Raw genomic sequence first — 9,144 nt, forward strand, 5'->3', positions numbered from 1 at the left:
TAACACTTAGATACAGATTCCTCTCTTTTTCCAGATCTCACAATATGGTTTAAGAAGACCAGTAAAACAGCAAGAATAACAGAAACAGGTAAGCAGAGGAATAAATGTCTCTCAGATATGAGGGAGTCTGAAAGCAGGAGGCACCACAAGAAGAGGCAAAGGCCACTGGTGAAGGAACAAACCTTAGTGTGAGAAAAGCCTGGCCTTGAGGATGTGGAAGAGCCAGCAAGTAAGGCTGGAAGGTAGATCTCAACAGCAACAGGTCTGAGGTCTTCCCTACTCCTCCCTCCTCCAGCTGGGTTCCAGACTGCTGTGACTACTTAGAGAGAGCCCAAGATAAACACAGCATTTTCCTGGACCATCAATTGCATTCAAGAGCAAAGCAATGTAAACACATTTACACTAAAATCGGAACAAATATTCTAGAGCTGAAAACAAAATTCAGGTAGATTTTTAGTATAAAAACTGGAGACATCAAGGTACCTTTTTGATTTTGATGGCCCCTTTAGACACTGAACTCGCTGACCACTGAGCACCAAGACTCAATCTTGGAGTTGGAGAGACAGCTCTGCAATGGAGAGTGCTTCCCATTCTTGCATAGGACCTGAGCTCAATTCCCAGCACCCATGTTAGATGACTCACAACTGCCGATAGCTCCAGCTCCTAGAGATCTGACACCCTCTCCTGGCCTCCAAGACATCTGTGGAGGCATGCACATACACACACTCTAGATTAAACAAAATGTTTAAGAGACTCAATCTCGGTAATAAATCTGGAACCAAAGGACATTATGACCGCCACCAGTACGCTTCCATCACAGCATGCAGAATTTCACACCAGCAACCTGTCGGTGTGTGATTCTGCTCAAGGTGGGCACAGGGTACCCTGAGTTCAACCCAACATCCACGGGAAAGGTAACAGGTATCCCATTCTTTTCTAGAGGGTTCTATGTTCTGCTACAGCTACTTGGGTTGGTGTAGCGTTGGAAACACGAAACCACCACACCGAATTCTCCCTGGATGCACTCTCTCGGGAGCAGCCTACCAGCTTCCTACCCCTAAGCATTACCAGACTCACTGACAAGAGACCCCCATCCACCATTAGCCCCTGCAGAGTGGAAGCCTTCTTTAACCTCTGAGCCATCTCTCCAGCGAGTATAAGCCTTCTTATAAAACACACTGATGATAGTTCTTCCATCAAAGGAAGTCAAGAGACAGGATACATCTCTTGGGACAGGGTGTCTCTGTGGTTCACAATATAAGGGTGGAAACTTTTTCTGCTGTTATAGCTGGTTTTGTTTTTAAAACAATAACCACATTACAGAGACCTTGGAGGAAAAAAAAAACTTTTTTTCTAGAAAGAGCCGCAACTGACCAAAGACAAGAAAGGAGAGACAAAAATCAATAAAAGGCCACACAGAAATAAAACAGTTTAATTAAGTTTGGGTTTTTTTGTTTTGTTTTGTTGTGTAAAATACACATATATTAAAAAAGACTAAACTGCTTTTAAATTAAGAACAGAGAATATGAAATTTTAATGAGACAATAATACATTAGAACACACTACAAAGAAGTAATGCTAACAGGATGAGGGAAGACAGCAGGGGGAAGGACACAACAGGAAGGGAGAAAAAAGAAATGGCTAGAGGAAGAAGATGCAGAAGGAGGGAAAAAAATTCCTTGAAAGCAACAAAATCCGGGGCTTCACAATGTGCCTGAAACAGGAACCCTGAATACAGACAGACTTCCTAGTACCCATGAGCCAGCCAGAGAAAGGCATGCTGCTGGCCTGGGCCACAGGCTGCAAAGTGTTGTCATCTTTTCTCCTTGCCTTTGAATGGTTAATTTTCTGGTTATCCACTGCTCATAGCCCCTTCACTGCCCACTGAAACACTATGAGACTTAGCACAGCACATGTCACAGGCTAGAGCCTTCCCATCTCCCAAAGATGAGCCGCAATTCAGGAGCCTGGGTCTCCAGCTTTCTCCTCTGAAAAGGCAACACATGAAATGTTCTCTCATAAAATGTATGATGGAAGTTAGAGAGGGAAATGCTGCCTGCATTAAAAAGAGATTCATTCCATGGAAAACTTTAGCTCTGCATTGAAAATTTTTTAAAAAGCACATACATCAAAAAGAAACTATAATTTCAGCAGAACTGGTCCCAACATCAGCTTTCCCCAGCATCACCCCCGGCACACCTGACTCCCCATGTGTTCAAGTTCTGCCTGCTCCAGCTAAAGGTCTTGCTTGGCTCTGAACCAAGTGGCTTCAGCCTCATTCTACAGACAGTCAGCAGGAAGGATCAGCAGGCAGGATCAGTGCAATCAACACCTCCCCAATTCCACACCCACATGAGCACACGCATGCACACAAAGAAAAAAAACCTACACACATACACAGAGATATACATGTACACACACACTCATACAACTCTCACAACTCACACACACACACACACACAAAAACATACACACGTACACAGAGACACACATGAACACACACACACACACACACACACACACACAAGTCTAAGCAAAGGTGCTCTGTTCCTTACTTCTTCACTCCAAGGACACAGGAATGCTCTACTCTTGGCTCCAGAGGCTGAAGCCATGGCATCTCCAGCCTCCCCTTCATCTCCTTTCCTCCTCAATCATCTTTCCATCGTAGGCTCCCATCACTGAAGGGAGGCTTTCCTCTTGAGCATAAATCCCAGATTCTTATCCCCCTCTGCATCTTGCTAGCTGGGTGACTTCAGACAATTGACCAAACTTCCCAACCACTCTCTCCTCCGGGAAGGCTGCTAAACAGATTCATCACAGGAGTCCCCCTCCTCATATTCCCAATATTTAAATGTTCACTTGTGCAATCATAAATAAAACATAGACTGGAAGAGAATGAATTATAGAAACGCCCTTTCCCCGGCAATCTGTCATCCCATCCTCACCTCCCCCACACACACCAACTCACTCTGAGGTCTGCATCTCTCACTCTGGATCATTCTAGCTCTGAATTATTTACATACTCTAAAACCACATGAATTGCACCAATCAAGGAAAGGGTAGTCTGAATCCAACAGAAGCTCGAGTTCTAAAGTGCTTTTTTAGTACTGTTGCTAAATACTGAGAATTTAACATCCGACTAGCAAACAGGAAAAAATGTAAAATCACCATCACAAAATGTACTTGTGACTTTAAATTATGGAGTGCTATTGGGAACCCTAGAAAGTCACTGCTCTGAAGCCTCCCCCTGTACCAACGAGATAGGATAAGCCACAAGCTCGAGGCCCAGAGTGTGCTGACCAGAACCAACGCCAGCCAGCTGTTCCACCTCTGGCACAACCATTTTAGCCATTTGTTCTTTTAGGATCACCCATTCCCCTTCAAAGACAGACTAGTTAAATACTAAATTGCCAGTGGGTGCCCTCTGCTTCCACATCCAGAAAAGGGTCCAGAGAGGGTGGAGCTGGGGTGACCAGAATGCTACCAGTGCCGCACAGACAAAGCTGGGGCCCTATCCGTCCACACTCTGCTATCTGCACTCAACTCTATTTTGGAGAATAAAAAGAAGAGCTGAACAGGTCTTTGTTCTGCCAGGAAGAAGATATTTTCTTTTCTTCTTTGCCATAATTCCAACCCCATCCCAATATTCCAAATCTCTTCACAAAGTTTAAAGAAACTCAACTGCTTTAGGGGGAAAAAAAAAAAAAAAAAGGTAAGAGGAAGACAGAGCCAACAAAAGGGGGGGTGGGGTTCTACAGTGGAGGATGATGGTCCTTCACCACACAAGGTAAGCAGCATCTCACTCAGGTACTAACCGCCTGCAGGGAAGTCCCCAGACGGTTATCACAGGTCCTCAAGCTGAGAAATATGCCATCCTTGACCCCTCCCCACCCCCGACAAGAACTAGCCCTTCCCTAACCTTCTTCAAAGGTGCCTGGGGAAAGGGTGGCCCAACAGACCACCCTTTCCCCTCAGGCTCAAGAGGGAGACCTCTGGCCTGGGCTGGCATGGAGTTATTTAAGGCAGCAGGGGAGGGTGGGGCAGAAAACTGTTGGCAGTATCTTCCTCCTCCACCCCTCCCCCTCCCGCCAACACACACACACACACACACACACACACACACACACACACCTCACTCTGTAGACATCTCACTCACTAAAGGTTGAAGCTATAAAATCTCCAAATGTCTGTTTTCTGTCATTGACACTGCTGTCCCCTTCTGCTGTCCACCCCACTTCTAATCCACCCTTGAATCACCACCAGGCTATCTTTCCAACCACACTCCAATCTAAACAGAGGTATTCAAAAATCAAAAAAGCATGGGGTCAAACAAGCCTTCACCTAGAAAGAAAAAAGACACACCAGTGGGGAGGGGGGGCCGGAGGGTGGATGGGGAGATGCAGTCAGAGGCCTAACATGCCCGGTAGTTCTATGGTGTCTCTAGGTGAGCCTCCCGCCTACTGACAGTGAAATCAATTTGAGCAATTTCAGCAGGTCGGCCCTGTGACTGTGACAACGGGGGCATCCCAAAGCTCATCGATTCAAACAAAAATCCAAAGGCTCATCTAGAACATGCTGGGGAAACCTTCAGACTGGAGGAAACGAGCCCGCTCAGAGGGATCCCTTCTGCTTTTATGTAGCCGTGCATAATAAATTCTATCTGCCCAGAAAAAGCATGCACTGATGAATTTCAAAGCCGTAGTATGACAAGCAGAGGTTCCAGGATACAGAATTCGACAGCACATCGCCCTTCAGAGGAGCATAATGACTTTAAGCCTGTTTTCCCTTCTATCTTGAATGTCACTACGGCTTATCTGGGAAACCACGCTGGAAAGCAGGAAGAGATTGCCCGGGAAATAGGAGAAAGGAGTAGCTTTCGGTCCCTTTGGTAATGGTCTGCCTTGCAAGATGCTGTCATCCACGAGAAGGATGAAGGGCCTGGATGATGAGCGGAGGCACGATATCCCCGGACACACACCCACCAGCATGCGCGGGCACAGACGGGTCTGGGCCAGCAGCGTAGTCCTTGCGCCCCTCCTGCCGCCGCCCTCGGTTTTGGGGACGGAGGGGTTACTGATGAATGAACACACCTGAGATGCCTCCATCCCGACTCCCGATCCCTCCTTCCTCCTCTGTCCGCTGCAGAGGAGACCCTCAGTAGTTTCACTTTCCAAGGCAAACCCACCCGGTTTCTCCCGTCTCCATCCACCCACACTGCAGCCAGCCTCAGGAGGGCGGACATTCTCTCTTAGCAGAGGCCATGATCACGCTTACCTTCACCTACCAAAAACGAAAAGGCATAAAGAAACCTGGAGTCCCCCAAGCTCCCCGCGTCCTAGCAACTTTCCTTGAAGGGATGTGGGACACAGGAAGCAGCCGGGAGGCAAGGCTCGGCGGGGGTCCCTCGCGGCCACCCAGGGATGCTCTGGGGAAGGGGGGGCCCAGGTCCCTCCAACAGCTGGCCCTTTAAAAGCACCTCCTCCCCGCGCGGAACAAAGGCGCCGCTCCGGGGACCCGCTGCGCCCGCCCGGGAACCGCCGCTGGAGAGCGCAGCCACCGCCCGCTTACCTCGCCGATCTCCGCCAAGGGCTGCGCGCGTCCAGCCCGGCCCGCGCTCCACGCTGCAGTCAGCCCCGCTCTGTTTTTCTGCTACTCAGAGCTGACTTCACCGACACTCCGCGGCCGACCAATGGGCGGCGGCGACCAGCCCCTCATTAGCATGGCCTGGAACCGTCCACTCCGGCAGCGCCCAGGGGGCGGGGCCTGGCCGGCCGTGACAGGAAGGGGCGTGTGCGCCAATGGGGAGGCGAGGAAGAGCCCGCCGCCAAGCCTGCGTCCCCGGGAGCGGGGCGCGCGCCCGCGGGTCCCCCCCGGATCGCGCGCGCGCACCCGCTAACCCTTTCTGCCCTGGTCTGGCCGCGAGGGCCTTCAGACGCAGGTCCTGTGGTCTAAGGGTTTGCCCAAAGGGAGCTTGAAAGGAGCAGTAAGCATAAAACGACAGCCAGTGTGTCCTAGCTACACATAAATTATTTGACCCTGTGCCCTTTGGCACAGTAATTCCCCTTGGTAGAATGTAGTGAACAGCATGTTTAACATACGAAAGACTTTTGTATGAAGCTTGCTCGCCGGCGCTGTCACTCCGGTTATGTTCTACCAAACAGGTGCCTAACGCTTCCTATTTTCTCATTTGATTTTTCATAGCCTTGTGAGAGAGACCCTATTAATAGTTTCTTTTGTTTTAGTCTTTTTTTTTTCCCCGGGACAGACGCTCATGTATGCTAGAGTGGCCTCAAACTCACTGTGTAAGCCAAGGATGACCCTGAACTTCTCATCTTACCTCCACCTTCTGAGTGCTGGAATTACCGGACCCTCCCCACCCCCACCCCCAAGCCTTCCTCCTCACTCAGCCGCTGGAGCGGTAGGATTACGGGCTGCACCGCTCTGCTGACCGAGATTTTTATTCACGCAACCTCTATTCAAGGCTCAGTGGGCGTGGATGAGCGGAGCCCTGGGGCTACTAAAAGGACCCTCCCCTTAAGAAGCTTACTTTTGAGGGGGGGGACAAATAGACCGGGATCGCCTGTAAAGGAGCTAGAGTGATAACCTAGCGCAGGCAAAGACAGGCAGGGTAGGTAGTTTTGTCCCTAGGACATCCCTAGGTGTCCTGGTCAGGGTTTTTATTGCTGCAACAAAACACCACGAACGAAGCAACTTGGGGAGGATAAGGATTTATTTGGCTCACACTTCCACAGCACTGTTCATCATCAAAGAAGTCGGACAGGAACTCAAGCAGGGCCGGAAGCTGGAAGCAGGAGCTGATGCAGGGGCCGTGGAGGGTTGCTGTTTATTGGCTTGCTTTCCATGGCTTGCTCAGCCTGCTTTCCCACAGATCCCAGGACCAAGATGGCCCCACCCACAATGGGCTACAAGTTTTGCCTACAGCCCCATTTCACGGAGGTACTTTCTTAATTGAGGCTCCCTCCCCTCAGAAGACCTTAGCCTGTGTCAAACTGACGTCAAACTATCCAACACAGGAGGACTCTCACCCTTCAGGCTGAACACAACTAATTCTTTTCAGCTGCCTTTGGCAAGAATTTCCAGCCCAAGCATGTCCCCAGTCAGCAGGCTGTGTGGCCGGGTAAGGACACAACTTGGTGACAGCACAGGCAAGGGGAACCCGGTCTGTAAAGAATCTTAGGTATCAGGGGACAGTGACAAGTCCTTGCTGAGCACCTGCCGTCCTCCACTGTGTTGTTTGTTTGTTTGTTTGTTTGTTTTTATTAATTGAAGACTCCTAGCTGTCTGAGAGCTCACTCTATAAGCAAGAAGCCACCAGAGAACCCAGGAATTCCTCGGCCCAGGGCTTTGCCTCACCCAGACCTCATCCTACTGCTTTGCAAAACACTGTCGATACTAGGAGATTATACAAAGAGGTAGGAAATAAAAGGCAGAGAAAGTCAGTCTGTTATCTGCTTACCAAATCCAGGCAACAAGATTTAGAATTAAAAAAAAAAAAAGTCAGAACAATTCAAATGTTCAGTTTGGTTAAGAAAATACAACCATTTGACAGAATGCCAAGCAGCTATAAAAAATGGGGAAGTACTTGGGTAATTTTTTTTAAAAAGTGGGGGAAGGCTTTGGAGCCGGAACACTTATCCTCTTGCAGAGGACCAGGGTTCAGTTTCTAGCACACACAGGGTGCCTCACAACATAGCAAGCCACCATGCCCAGCTGTTGACTTAGCTTATGTCACTGAATGTGAAAGTTGACCGAAAACTGAGGTGTAAAATTCCATTAGAATTTTTCCTTTGCCTGGGTATGACGGAACATGCCTGTAATCTCAACACTTTGGGAGGGAGAGGCAGGCAGAGGCCAGCCTGGTCTACAAAGTGAGTCCAGGACAGCCAAGGCTACATTGAGAAACTCTGTCTCAAAAAAAATTTTTTCCTCTAGAATTATGTATAATTATTTTTGTCCATCTTTGTTTTTCTGATTTTTCCTTTATAAACATCTATCGAGCTGGGTGGTGGTGGTGCACACCTTTAATCCCAGTACTTGAGAGACAGAGGCAGGAGGATCTCTATGAGTTCAAGGCCAACCTGGTTTACAGAGTTAGTTCCAGAACCGCCAAGACTATATAGCGAAACCCTGTCTCAAAAAACAAAATAAACAAACAAATAAACAAAAACCTATAAAATTGCCTGGCACTGGTGGCGCATGCAATCCCAGCACTCTGGCAGTGGCAGAGGCAGATGGAGCTCTGTGAGTTCTAGGCCAGCCTAGTCTACAAAGCCAAGGACAGGACAGCCAAGGCTACACTGAGAAACCCTGTCTCAAAAAAAAACAAAAACAAAATCTATAAAATTGTCCAGTGAAAATTAAAAAAATAACTTTAAAATGAAACACCAGACTGTCGAGGGAAATTTGAACTCTAGTCAAGGCCATTCCCAGAAGTGAAAAATTAACTCAAGGTACCTAAAATATAGCTGAAGTCTTGAAGTCACTCCTTAGTAGCTTCTGCAGCTGGAAAGCATACAATATGGTGTCTAAAAGAAATAGAGAAATCTGGGAAGAACAGGAAGGTGGCAAGTGGGAGAAAAAGAGAGAAAGCAAAGTCTTCTACCACAAAACCTACCTCAGACATCTCTTTCATGAAGATCAGAATATGGTAGCTCACTCCTGTAATACCAATGTTTGCAAGGGTGAGGCTAAAATTCAAAGTCATCTTGGGCTACCCAGTGAGACCCTGTCTCAAAGAGCAGCTCCCAAACTGTGATCTAATAATAGTTCATAATAAAAAGCAACCTAAGAGATCATTAAGTTTAATTATACCAACTCATCCCTATCTCCAGCCATTCACTGATTCATATGTGGCAAGACTTGCCTCTCTGCTGCCTCAAGGGGAGGCCCAAGGAAGCAGCGACCCAGTCAAGTTCATGTAGGCTGTGCTGGCTAGTTTTATGTCAACTTGACACACGCTATCATCATCAGAGAGAAGGGAGTCTCAGTTAAGATTAGGAGTCCATCATACTGGGCTGTAGGGCATTTTCTTAATTAGTGATTGATACAGGAGGACCCGGCCCACTGCAGATGATGCCATCCCTGGTCTGGTGATCCTGGGTTCTATAGAAAAGCCGGTTGAGC

General features: G+C 48.2%; 1 protein-coding gene across 1 annotated transcript in view; it reads right to left on the reverse strand.

The window, feature by feature from the left end:
* Sorbs1 (sorbin and SH3 domain containing 1) overlaps positions 1–5,668 on the reverse strand; it is a 226,781-nt gene extending 221,113 nt beyond the window's left edge. Inside the window, exon 1 of the mRNA XM_055630147.1 lies at positions 5,569–5,668. The gene's annotated coding sequence lies outside the window, so the exon portion shown is untranslated. The remainder of the gene's footprint in view (positions 1–5,568) is intronic.
* Between the last annotated feature and the right edge of the window lie 3,476 nt (positions 5,669–9,144).

This window comes from Psammomys obesus, unplaced genomic scaffold (genome assembly GCF_907164565.1).
Source record: "Psammomys obesus unplaced genomic scaffold, mPsaObe1.curated_primary_1811, whole genome shotgun sequence".
Taxonomy (NCBI): domain Eukaryota; kingdom Metazoa; phylum Chordata; class Mammalia; order Rodentia; family Muridae; genus Psammomys; species Psammomys obesus.